We start from the raw sequence: 13819 nt of genomic DNA on the forward strand, positions 1-13819 counted from the left end.
TGTGTTTCCATACAAATTGTAAATTTTTTTGTTCCAGTCCTGTGAAAAATGCCATTGGTAGTTTGATAAGGATTGCATTGAATCTGTAGATTGCTTTGTGTAGTATAGTCATTTTCACAATGATGATTCTTCCAATTCAAGGGCATGGTATAACTCTCCATCTGTTTGTGTCATATTTAATTTCTTTCATCAGAGTCTTGTAGTTTTCTGCATACAGGTCTTTTGTCTCCTTAGGTAGATTTATTCCTGTGTGTTTTATTCTTTTTGTTGCAATGGTAAATGGGAGTGTTTCCTTAATTTCTCCTTCAGATTTTTCATCATTAGTGTATAGGAATGCAAGAGATTTCTGTACATTAATTTTTTATCCTGCTACTATACCAAATTCATTGATTAGCTCTAGTAGTTTTCTGGAGCATCTTTAGGATTCTCTATGTATAGTATCATATCACCTGCAAACACTGACAGTTTTACTTTTTCTTTTCTGATTTGGATTCCTCCTGTTTCTTTTTCTTCTCTGATTGCTGTGGCTAATACTGCCAAAACTATGTTGAATAATGGTGATGAGAGTGGGCAACTATGTCTTGTTCCTGATCTTAGTGGAAATGGTTTCAGTTTTTCACCATTGAGAACGATGTTGTCTATGGGTATGTCACATATGGCCTTTATTATGTTGAGGTAAGGTCCCTCTATGTCTACTTTCTGAAGGGTTTTTATCATAAATGGGTGTTGAATTTTGACGAAAGCTTTTTCTGCATCTATTGAGATGATCATATGTTTTTTAAACTTCAATTTGTTAATATGGTGTACCACACTGATTGATTTGCATATATTGAAGAATCCTTGCATTCCTGTGATAAACCCCACTTGATCATGGTGTATGATTGTTTTAATGTTCTGTTGGGTTCTGTTTGTTAGTGTTTTGTTGAGGATTTTTGCATCTATGTTCATCAGTGATATTGATCAGTAATTTTCTTTTTTTATGACATCTTTCTCTGGTTTTGTTATCACGGTGATGGTGGCCTCGTGGAATGAGTTTGGGAGTGTTCTTCCTTCTGCTATATTTTGGAAGAGTTTGAGAAGGATGGGTGTTAACTCTTCTTTAAATGTTTGATACAATTCACTGTGAGGCCATCTGGTCCTGGGCTTTTGTTTGTTAGAAGATTTTTAATACAGTTTCAATTTCACTGTTTGTATTTGGTTTGTTTATATTTTCTATTTCTTCCTGGTTCAGTCTTGGAAGGTTGTGCTTTTCTAAGAATTTGTCCAGTTCTTCCAGGTTGTCCATTTTATTGGCATATAGTTGCTTTTAGCAATCTCTCATAATCCTTTGTATTTCTGCAGTGTTAATGGTAACTTCTCCTTTTTCATTTCTCGTTCTATTGAATTGAGTCTTCTCTCTTTTTTTCTTGATGAGACTAGCTAAAAGTTTATCAATTTTGTTTATCTTCTCAAATAACCAGATTTTAGTTTCATTGATCTTTGCTATCATCTCCTTCATTTCTTTTTTATTTATTTTTGATCTGATCTTTTAGATTTCTTTCCTTCTGCTAACTTTGGGTTTGTTTGTTCTTCTTTCTCTAATTGCTTCAGGTATAAGGTTAGGCTGTTTATTTGAGATGTTTCTTGTTTCCTGAGGTAGGATTTTATTGCTATAAACTTTCCTCTTAGGACTGCTTTTGCTGCATCCCATAAGTTTTGGGTCATCGGGTTTTCACTGTCATTTTTTTCTAGGTATTTATTGATTTCCTTGTTGATTTCTTCAGTGATCTCCTGGTTATTTAGTAATGTATTGTTTAGCCTCAATGTTTATTTTTTACAGATTTTTTTTCCTGTAATTGATATCTAGTCTCATAGCTCTATGGTTGGAAAAAATACTTGATGTGATTTCAATTTTCTTAAATTTACCAAGTCTTGATTTGTGACCCAAGACATGATCTATCATGGAGAATGTTCCATGAACACTTGAGAAAAAAGTGTATTCTGTTGTTTCTGGATAGAATGTCTTATAAATATCAATTAAGTTCATCTTGTTTAAACCTTTTGTTTCCTTATTTATTTTCATTTTGGATGATCTGTCCATTGGTGAAAGTGGGGTGTTAAAGTCCCCTACAATGATTGTGTTACTGTCAATTTCCCCTTTTATGGCTGTTAACATTTGTCTTATGTATTGAAGTGCTCCTATGTTGGGTGCATAGATGTTTACAATTGTTATATCTTCTTCTTGGATTGATCCCTTGATAATTATGTAGTGTCCTTCTTTGTCTTTGTAATAGTCTTTATTTTAAAGTCTATTTTGTCTGATATGAGAATTGCTACTCCAGCTTTCTTTTGATTTCCATTTGCATGGAATATGTTTTTCCATCCCCTCACTTTCAGTCTCTCTGTGTCCTTAGGTCTGAAGTGGGTCTTTTGTAGACAGCATATATATGGTCTTGTTTTTTATCCATTCAGCCAGTCTTTGTTTTTTGGTTGGAGCATTAAATCCATTTACATTTAAGGTAGTTATCGATATGTATGCTCCTATTACCATTTTCTTAATTGTTTTGGGTTTGTTATTGTAGGTCTTTTCCCTCTCTTGTGTTTCCTGCCTCGAGAAGTACCTTGAACATCTGTTGTAGATCTGGTTTGGTGGTGCTGAATTCTCTTAGTTTTTGCTTTTCTGTAAAGGTTTTAATTTTTCTGTCAAATCTGAGTTAGATCCTTCCTGGGTAGAGTTATCTTAGTTGTAGGTTTTTCTCTTTCATCACTTTGAATATGTCCTGCCACTCCCTTCTGTGTTGCAGAGTTTCTGCTGAAAGATCAGCTGTTAACCTTATGGGAATTCCCTAGGATGTTATTTGTTGTTTTTCCCTTGCTGCTTCTAATATTTTTTCTTTGTATTTAATTTTTGATAATTTGATTAATATGTGTCTTGGCGTGTTTCTCCTTGGATTTATCCTGTATGGCACTCTCTGTGTTTCCTGGACGTTATTGACTATTTCCTTTCCTATATTAGGGATATTTTCAACTATAATCTCTTCAAATATTTTCTTAGACCCTTTCTTTTTCTCTTCCTCTGGGACCCCTATAATGCAAATGTTGGTGTGTTTAATGTTGTCCCAGATGTCTGTGAGACTGTCCTCAATTCTTTTTTCATTTTTCTGCTCTGTGGTAGGAATAGAGAAACCAAATCAATAAACAAATTTACCAGTGATAATAAGCTCTAAATACTAAACTAAGATGAACCTATAAATCAGAAACTAATCAGTCACATACTGCCAACCACAATTCTACAGTTGTTCCCAAAGTCCACCACCTCAATTTTGGGATGTTCATTGTCTATTCAGGTATTCTACAGATGCAGGGTACATCAAATTGATTGTGGAGATTTAATCCACTGCTCTTAAGGCTGTTGGGAGAAATTTCCCTTTCTCTTCTGTGTTCACACAGCTCCTGCAGTTCAGCTTTGGATTTAGCTCTGCCTCTGCTTGTATTTCTCCTGAGAGAGTTTGTTCTTCAGTCAGACATGATGGTGTTAAAATAGCAGCTGATTAGGGGGCTCTGGCTCACTCACACCAGGGGGAGGGAGGGGTACGGAATGTGGGTTGAGCTTGCAGAGGCAGAGGCCAGCATGATGTTTCAGCAGCTGAGCCACGCCATGTGTTCTCCCAGGGAAGTTGTCCCTGCATCACAGGACCCTGCCAGTAGCAGGCTGCACAGGCTCCCAGGAGGGGTGGTGTGGATAGTGACCTATGCTTGTACCTAGGGTTCTTGGTGGCTGCAGCAGCAGCCTTAGCATTTCATGCCTCTCTCTGGTGTCTGCACTGATTGCTGAGGCTCTCACCTGTCTCTGGAGCTCGTTTAGGCAGTGCTCTGAATCCCCTCTCCTCATGCACTCTGAAATAATGGTCTCTTGCCTCCCAGGCAGTTCCAAACTTTTACCTGGACTCCCTCCCAGCTAGCTGTGGCACACTAGCCCCCTTCAGGTTGTGTTCATGAAACCAACCCCAGTCTTCTCTCCCTGGGATCTGACCTCTGAAGCCGGAGACTCAGCACCCAGCCCCCACCCACCCCGATGGGTGAGCATACAAGCCTCTCAGGTTGGTGAGTGCTGGTCAGCACCAATCCTCTGTGTGGGAATCTCTCTGCATTGCCCTCTGCACCCCTGTTGCTACACTCTCCTCCATGGCTCTGAAACTTCCCCCTTGCCCCCCACCATCTCCGCCAATGAAGGGGCTTCCATTGTTTGGAAACCTTTCTTCCTTCACAGTTTCCTCTCAGAGGTGCAGGTCCCATCCCTATTCTTTTGCCTCTGTTTTTTCTTTTTTCTTTTACCCTACCCAGGTATGTGGAGAGTTTCTTGCCTTTTGGGAAGTCTGAGTTCTGCCAGCACTCAGTAGGTGTTTTGTAGGAGTTGTTCCACATGCAGATGTATTTTTGATGTATTTGTGGGGAGGAAGCTGGTCTCCGTGTCTTACTCCTCTGCCATCTTGAAGGTCTGCTCTCAGCAAATTTTAATTGTATAATAAATACATCATTATCAGTTATTGTCACCATGTTATACATCTGATCTTCAGGCCTTACTCATCTTATAGCTGAATATGTAAAAACTCAGACTTCTCAATGGCAAATAAACAAACAATTTGACTGAAACTGGGAAGAGAAACTGAATATACATTTTTCCTGAGAAGACGTACAAATGGCCAACAGGTACATTAAAAGTTGCTCAACATCACACATTATCAGGAAATTACAAATCAAAACCACAATCAGATATCACCTCACATTTTTTAGAATTGTTACTATCAAAAAGACAAGACATAACAAGTGTTGTCAAGGATGTGTAAAAAAGGGACACTTATGCACTTTTGCTAGCAGTATAAATAGGTACAGCTACTATGGAAAACAGTATGGAGGTTTCTCAAAAAATTAAAAATAAAACTACCATATAACCCAGCAATTCCACTCCTGGGTATATATCCAAATAAAATGAAAACAGGATATTAGATATTTGTACTCCTGTGTTCATTGTGGCATTATTCACAATAGCCAAGATATGGAACCAACCTAAGTGTCTATTGATGGAATGGATGGGTAAAGAAAATGTGTATATATATGGTGGAATGTTATTCAGCCATGAGAAAAAAGAAAAACCTGTTGTTTTCGACAACATGGATGGAACTAGAGGGTGTTATGTTAAGTGAAGTAAACCAGATAGAGAAAGATGAATACTGTATGGCATGGTATCATTTATATTTGGAATCTATAAAAAAAATGTTGAACTCATAGAAACATAAAGAAAGGGCTCTTATTTTACAAAGAGGAGTAAATAAGGCTAGAAAGAATGGGATGAAGAGGAATGAGAAAGTCAGGTGGGTTTCATTACACAGTTGATTGGGGAATGTGTTTTCTAACATCAGCTGGTTTCTGGAGGGATTGTTAAATAGGGAGTATTCCATTTTCCAGAGCTCAAAGGCATGTCCAGTTCCCAGGGTCTGTGGTGAGGGTAGAAATGAGACTAGTTAGGTTATGTCAAGTTAATGGGTATTTTGTCCAGACTGGGTTTGTCCCAATAGGGACAGACAGTTCAGCTAACCATTTATGAGTCAAACAATGGGAATTTAGGTCTGTCTCTGGCCTTATTATAGGCAAGCAGTTGGATTATCTATTAGTTCCTAAGTCACATGGAAAAGGATATTTCTATTCAGTAAGTGGTCTCCCGAAATACAAATATTGGCAGGATTTCTTTCTTGTTTTTTAATTGAAATATAGTTGATTTACAATGTTGTGTTAGTTTCAGGTATACAGCAAAGTGACTCAGTTACATATATATATATATATATATATATATATATATATATATATATATATATATATATATATATATATATATATATGTATACATATCTATTCTTTTTCAGCTTCTTTTTCCTTATAGGTTATTACAAAATATTGAGTATACTTCCCTACTGCTATACTGTAGGTCCTTGTTGGTTATCTATTTATTATATAATAGTGTATATATGTTAATCCCAAACTTGTAATTTATCCACACAATTTCCCCTTTGGTAATCATAAGTTTGTTTTCTATGTCTGTGAGTCTGTTTCTGTTTTTTAAATAAGTTCATTTGTATCTTTTTTTTTTTTTTAGATTCCACATATAAGTGATATCATGTGACATTTGTCTTTGTCTGATTTACTTCATTTAGTATGATAATCTCTGGGTCCATCCATATTGCTACAAATGGCAATATTTCATTCTTTTTGAGGCTGAGTAATATTCCATTGTGTATATATACCACATCTTTATACATTCATCTGTCAATGAATATTTCAGTTGCTTCCATGTCTTAGAAAAAAATTAGCTATTGTAAATAGTGCTGCAATGAATATTGGGGTGCATGTATATTTTCAAGTTAGAGTTTTCTCCAGATATATGCCCAGGAGTGGGATTGCTGGATCATATGGTAGCTCAATTTTTGTTTTTTTAAGGAACTTCCATACTATTCTGCATAGTGGTTGTACCAATTTACATTCCCACTGAGTGTAGGAGGACTCCTTTTTCTCCACACCTTCTCCAGCATTTATTATTTGTAGAGTAGACTTTTTGATGATGGCTATTCTGACCAGAATGAGGTGAAACTTCATTGCAGTTTTGTTTTGTTTTGTTTTGAATTAGACCAATAGTTTTATTGAAAGACGAGAGCAGAACCCCTCTCCCCCTGTGGTCCTGGCAATGTTGGCCTCAGGCTCTGAACACCTAGGTGCCCTGTAGTACGAGAACCTCACTGTAGTTTTGATTTGCATTTCTCTAATAATTAGTGATAATCACTGTTGTTTTCCAGGAGCACAGCTTTCAGGTAAAGTATGACACTGTCATGTCTTCCACTTCCCAGGACTCTGAATTGGAAATTGTCCCCTCATCATGTAAAGATGCGTTTCCTACTCAACTTCATGATTTTCACCTGATATAATTATTGTTTGCCCTGCTTTCTGTTTTTATTTGTAACCATATGATTTTTCCCTCCTGTGTCTTCACTTTGACTTGTTTTATTCATTTGCTTTAAGTTTCTCTAATGAGCAGCATTTAGATTTTTCAATAGGAAATGTTAACTCATTTATACATAGTGTAATAAATAATTTGCTTCATTTCTGTCAGCATTTCACATTTATGACTCTTTAGGTTTTCCATTGTTTCCCACTTATTATATAGGGCCATTATTTTTCTTTCAATGAGTTTCTTTTTGTCCTAATTATTTGTAAAGCATACTTTACATTTTAGATTGTGTTTTTAGTAGAAATATAGTTAAAACTCCATTTAGGTATCATTTGACCTAATTTTTATTCCCATCTAAACAATATTTTAAAAAATACTTAAAGGATTTAAATCACCAGAACCTGTGTAGTTGGTGGTCAGTATAAATTTCTTTTGGCTTGTAATAAACTCCTTCAAAACAGCTAAGTACTAGTCTTCCTACTCTTGAGATAAAAAATATATATATTTAAAAATATTATTTCTATTCTACTTCTTGTTCACATAATGATAATAATTACCAATGTATTTTATATTATATGTCTATTTTTAGTTTTCTGTATTTTTAATTCTCTGATTTTAAAATTCATAGTAGTGTTGTTGTTATGTATTATGGAACTGTTACACTATATTTTTATAATAAATCTCAATTTTTTTTGCAGTGTATTTATGATTACAGTCTTGTTTTGTTGCCCATTTTTTTGAAGAGATGATTCAGAATCGTTAGACCAACTTATTTTTTTTCTTAACCTTGATACTAATACAATAAAAATTCTATGACCCCAACACAAAGAAACCAGTCAGTTTTCATGTTTTTTTACTTCCACTTAAATGCAGTGACAAAATAACTTAAAGAAGTTTACAATGCTTTTTACTATAAGCAAAATACTTGATATGATAAATTAGTACATACTTACATACATGTTTAGACAGACGTATATCTAATTAAAAAAATTGTGAAATAACATATATAAAATCTGCAAAGCCATCAGATATTTTTGTTCCATTCTCTTTAATCTTCTTATTTTAAAATGCTGTCATAACACAATACATTTATTTCAAGATTTAGTATTTAGAGATTTCCTGCTGTTTAAAATGTACTGAATGAGATTACAGTTCACTGTTTTTAGCACTCTGACTAAGAAAGCGATATTGTTAAAATGTCTGGAGACCTGAGCTGGCATTTCTCGCTCTCGTTAGGGACAAATGGAGAGGGGATGCCTCTAGCCTTCAGCTTAGTCTCAAGAGGAGATTTTGGTCTTCCACTTTAATTAGTCCTCTCCCTTTATTGAGTCCCCTGGGCTTTGAGAAGCATACAGATTGAGCTGATGAAGAATCTATTCACATCCTTCCTCCCTCCTCACAACATTTTCTAAGTAAATTCCCATTAAGCATTGCTCAGGGGAATCCTCTTAGAGCTTAAAGAAAGGATGGACCTGCTCCTAAGTAGATTAGGTACACAGAGAAGGATCACCAGGAAACAAACAAAAAGAAACTTCAAGCATGGAATCAGTATTCTTTCTTTCTCAGTGCAAATTCATAGACACATTTAGCAGTTGTCAGGGTTAATTAGGTTCTCAGGAAATCAGATTGATGAGTCTCAATCAGCATTATTTTAAATGAATTAGAAGAAAAAAGAAGAGAAGAGAAAGTTCCAGACAGCATTACACATAGCATTGTTTCAGAAGACTGTCATTGTGTGTTTGTGTGTTTATGTGCATAAGGTCATGATGTAAAATGATGTCTTCATTCTAGATAGTGGTTATCAAAGTTTGAAAGCTCCTGCCTTATGAAATATGTTGTAGAAACTTTAAGCCCAGCTTACTACAGAAAAATATTTATATATTTTTTCTCTATCCCATAAATGGGAAAAATCATCACATGGCTAGAGACAGAGGAATTCATATCTACATTTGGGTATTTTCCTCCAAATCCTACTTCTTGTATCATTTATATTTTTGCTAAAGCATCATTTGTTTCCTTAGCTTTCTTCCCTAAATCTGATGGCTAATGTTCCATTTCAGTCTGTATATTGTCAACCAACCTTTTATCTCTAGCTTCATAAAGTGTATGGTTTGTTTAACTTCATGGGAATTTCTAAGGAGATACTACAGAAAATTTCACTTTCCCATGTAACTATGTTCTTTTTTTCCCATTATGTTACCTCAGCTTTTTTTTAATATTGATTTTTTCCATTTATTTTTCTCCCCCCAATAACCCACTCTTGAACAAAATGAGGTCTATCCCATTACTTTATTACCTACCAAATACTATAAGTGAATTTCTCTTGATTCCTTTGAACATTTACCTGGATGATGTTAGATCTTTCATATAAATTCAAAAACTTGAGAGTTAATGGATGTAGGTCAGTATTAACACTTTAGAGATCACAACCTGAATAGACCAGAAATAAAACTGTGGAAAGGTCATCTATTACAAAGAAAAGGTGTATGTTGATATTATGCCATCGTAGATCTGTTTCCCTCCTATACTTTATTCAGCAGAAATTTACAAGAGATTTGTAAAGTGGATGCTATATTGTTCTAACAATTTTTTTTTAAATTTATTTTTGGCTGCATTGGGTCTTCGTTGCTGTGAGCAGGAGCTACTCTTTGTTGTGGTGCACGGGCTTTTCATTGTGGTGGCTTCTCTTGTTGTGGAGCACAGGCTCTAGGTATGCAGGCTTCAATAGTTGTGGGATGCAGGCTCAGTAGTTGTGGCTCACAGACTCTAGAGCACAGCCTCAGTAGTTGTGGTGCACAGGCGTAGTTGCTCCACGGCATATGGACTCTTCCCAGACCAGGGCTTGAACCTGTGTCCCTGCATTGGCAGGTGGATTCTAAACCACTGCACCACCAGGGAAGTCTTCTAACAATTTTTAAACCATTTTTTATTCAAGAATAGTTAATTTACAATGTTGTGTTAGATTCAAGTGTATAGCAAAACAATTCAGTTATAAGTACATTAATATATATATTCTATTTTAGTTTCTTTTCCATTATAGGTTTTTACAAGATATTGAATATAGTTTCCTGTACTATACAGTAGGTCCTTGTTGTCTAACAATTGTTTTTTCTCATGAAAGTTTTTTTTTTTTTTCTGGTTCCTTTCTTGTTGTCAAATTTTGATATCTGCTTTCAACATCTCTGGGAGTAGAGATTTATATAGATACAACTACTATTTTTCTGGAAATAATTATCATCTTACCTTCAATATGTGTGTACTTATCTTTGAAATAATTTATCACAGTGCTCAGAGTGTTCTATTTACAAGAAATTTTGTTATCTATGGTTTAATTAAAATAATTTTCCATTTTACTTCTTAGAATTTTAAACCCATAAGGGCTTTGAGAGATAGGAGCAACAGCTAAATTGAATGCAGTTTTGTGTCAAGCACTCTGCTAAGCATTTTAGGTACATGTGACAAAAATTGCCAGCTATCCACAACCTCCTTTATTCATTCTTAAGCACAAAGATTATATCGCCCAGAATTTCCTGGAGGTGAGTACAGTCATGTGACTAAGATCTTTACAGAAATAATTTGCCACTGTGGGCCTTGCCCACAAAACCTGCCATGTGTGATTATCCTTTTCCTTTCTCTTTCTCTCTTTTTTTTTTTGCTGACTTAGCTGTAGTCAGCCTAGTTCCCTGATGGCCACAAGATGGAGAGTCACTCACCAGACCTGAATACTCATCCAAGAATCTTGTATAAATAGGAAATAACATTTTAGTCTGTTAAGCCACTGAAATGGGGCCTTACTCTTTAAGCAGCATGGTTTACCTACCCTGTCTCATTTACTTCTTATGACAATATTGATAAATAGGTATTATTATATTCATTTTACCAATGAGGAAACTGAATTACTTAAGGCAAAAGTGCAAAAGTCCATATTTCAAACCAAGTTGCTCACTCCAAAACTTGTGTTTAAAACTGCCTCATTTTGTAAGTGAGACAGCTGTTTGTGTCCAGCTTACTGAGGAGTATCAATGTAGGAATGTAGAAACATGAAATGGCTTCATTTTTTCCCCATGAACACCAATACTTGTGCTCTGTTAAATCTTTATTGCCCTACAAGATATTAGAAAATCATGACAGTATCTTATCCCAATTCTATATCTTTTTAAATACTGTCAGGTATTAAAACAGACTTTTATTTTTAAGCACTTATTCTACTAATGGGAAAAATTCGAAATTAAATCAACTCAAAATGCTTCTCCTGTGTTCCTTTCACTGCAGTCTAGCTGTGTGAATGTTTTCAAGTGAAGAGGGACATTGGCATTACCTGACATGATTTGCCCATATCTCAGGAGAGATACTGCCTGGGTTAGACCCCACCTATAGCATGTACTGGCAGTGTGACCATGGACAAGTTATGCCATTTTTCTGTGCCTCAGTTTTTCCATCTGTAAATAATTGGTTATGATTCTACCTGCTTCGATGGGTGGGTTTGAATGTTTCTACATTCCTACGTTGATACTCCTCAGTAAGCTGGACACACACATTTCTTTTGGAGAAACAAAAATTATCTCTATCTCCAGTCCACTTTATGGGGAGAAGAAGAGATTCCTCCATGTAGGTGAGGACCATGAAGAAGCAAGGCTTTTTTTTTTTTGCAGTATGCGGGCCTCTCACTGTTGTGGCCTCTTCCGTTGCGGAGCACAGGCTCCGGATGCGCAGGCTCAGCGGCCATGGCTCACGGGCCCAGCCTCTCCGCGGCATGTGGGATCTTCCCGGACCGGGGCACGAACCCATGTCCTCTGCATCGGCAGGCGGACTCTCAACCACTGCGCCACCAGGGAAGCCCCACAAGGCTTTTTTGATTGTGCCAAAGGAAGAAGGAGAGAAGGCAAGAGAAAGCAAATGTCACTGTATCTATGATGCTTTTCATTAGCTTGGGAGCACATTTTTAATCTGGTAAATTTCAGGATCAGGTCATCTTTCTATGATAGAGTTTAATATGGATTTCAGCATCACAGTATTCATATACTTAACCTTTATTTATGAGGACAGTTTCGGAGTATGGTCTTTTCTAGCCTTTCACTTGTCTGTGTTAAATGTCAATTTGAGTTTAAAGCTGCCATCGTGGGAGAGCCCTACAGGAGCCAAATTCCTTTTCTCTAGACATCTTAATGCTGTAGCTTTCACTGTGGCTCACAAATGCAGCACCCACATATCTGAAATTTAGATCCATAAAGGGCAACCTAAACTTAGCCTGTAGAAACATGTTTTCAATTCTCATTCCTTTACGACACAGCTATACATAAAACAAAGAGCTGGTGGTTCAGTGGAAGAATTTGTATTTATTTCTCTCTATTTGAGAATTTGAAATCAAAGGTAGCATTTTTCTCCTGTGAAATTTGTATCAATATCTCAAAAATGAAAATAAGGCAATAAAACATGTTTCTTCTTGCAGAATTATGACTACATATCCATGAGCTTTTGGGGTTTTTTTCTCTATTCCCAAACCCAGTCTCCAAAAGGCATTAGGGAGTATTTTGAGGGAATAAGTTAGGCTATACAACTGCAATATCTTTACCACTCTGATTTATGAGTTAAGTATTGTTTTGTGAAACATTTTTTCTTCTAGAGTTTGGATACCATTCAACCTTCCAGTCTTTTCTCCTTTGCCTTTTTCTCAAACTACCTTACAGAGATAAGCATACTTGGGAGGTTTTGATTCTACAATTAGAATAATTAAGGTAGTGTTATTTCCCATTGATAAAACTGGTGTTTGTTTATATTAGTTGAGAAGGGATCACATGTGGGTTGAAAAAATTAAAACTTGCTTTGTGGAGAATTTTAGGGAAATCACTTTTAAGGAAAAGAGAAAAAATAAATGTGAGTTGGTAATGAAGTTGTTTTCTTTGGTTGTGCACTTTGGTATTCAGAAATCACCTTGAGTAGGAAAAACTGAGACAATGATAAGGAAGGCACTTTCAATATATCATCTTGTGATAATGATCAGTGAGCCAATGAGTATAAAGAAACAAAACAAGTACAGTATTCTCAATTGAACACCGATTTATTTACTGCAGAGTATGCTATTACTGTTTATGGGAGGCATAAAATAATCTCTTTAAATGATTTCTTCATAAATGTTATGTGTACATTATGTTTCATGCCTTTTTAACTAAGAACCTATAAATATATGACTGGGCATAGTTGCCATAAGCCAAACAATGTCTGTGCAATGAGTTACTGTAAAGAAAAGATATTAGGTGCATCTCATATTTTGTATTTGTGTCCACAAATTTGGTTGTTTAAAGCCCTTTGATGACTTCCCATTGCTCTTAGAATTAAAACCCCAAATCTTAAATATACACAAAAGATCCTGCACAGCCTAGTCCCTGTCTCCCTTTATCCCCAGTTGTACATTGTTTTTCTCCTCAGTCTCTTCCTGGTTCCCACCATGACCAGTTTTCCAGCTCCTGAAATGAACCAGTTTCCACCTCAGGGCCTTTACATATATGTCACAGATATCCTTTCCTTTACCAATAATGCCTTCCCCTTCACCACTCCCTCCATCATCCACCCCACTATTTTCTCCTAATGCATCCTTCAGTTTCAGTCAAAGATGGTGGATTTGGTAAGATCTTCTGTAAATTCTACCTCAAATTTAAATGCGGTCTTCCCAGAAATATTCTTTTAGATTTCTACATTTCATATAATGGCACATAATAATATATTTATGCGTGATATTATATGCTTAAAGTATTATTGACAATAGGGTGTGAATCCCTTGATGGTAAGAATCCTGTCTCTTTTGCTCATCAATGTTTTATTAGCACATAACCTAGTACCTAGTAC

The sequence above is a fragment of the Hyperoodon ampullatus genome (genome assembly GCF_949752795.1).
Source record: "Hyperoodon ampullatus genome assembly, chromosome: 1".
Taxonomy (NCBI): domain Eukaryota; kingdom Metazoa; phylum Chordata; class Mammalia; order Artiodactyla; family Ziphiidae; genus Hyperoodon; species Hyperoodon ampullatus.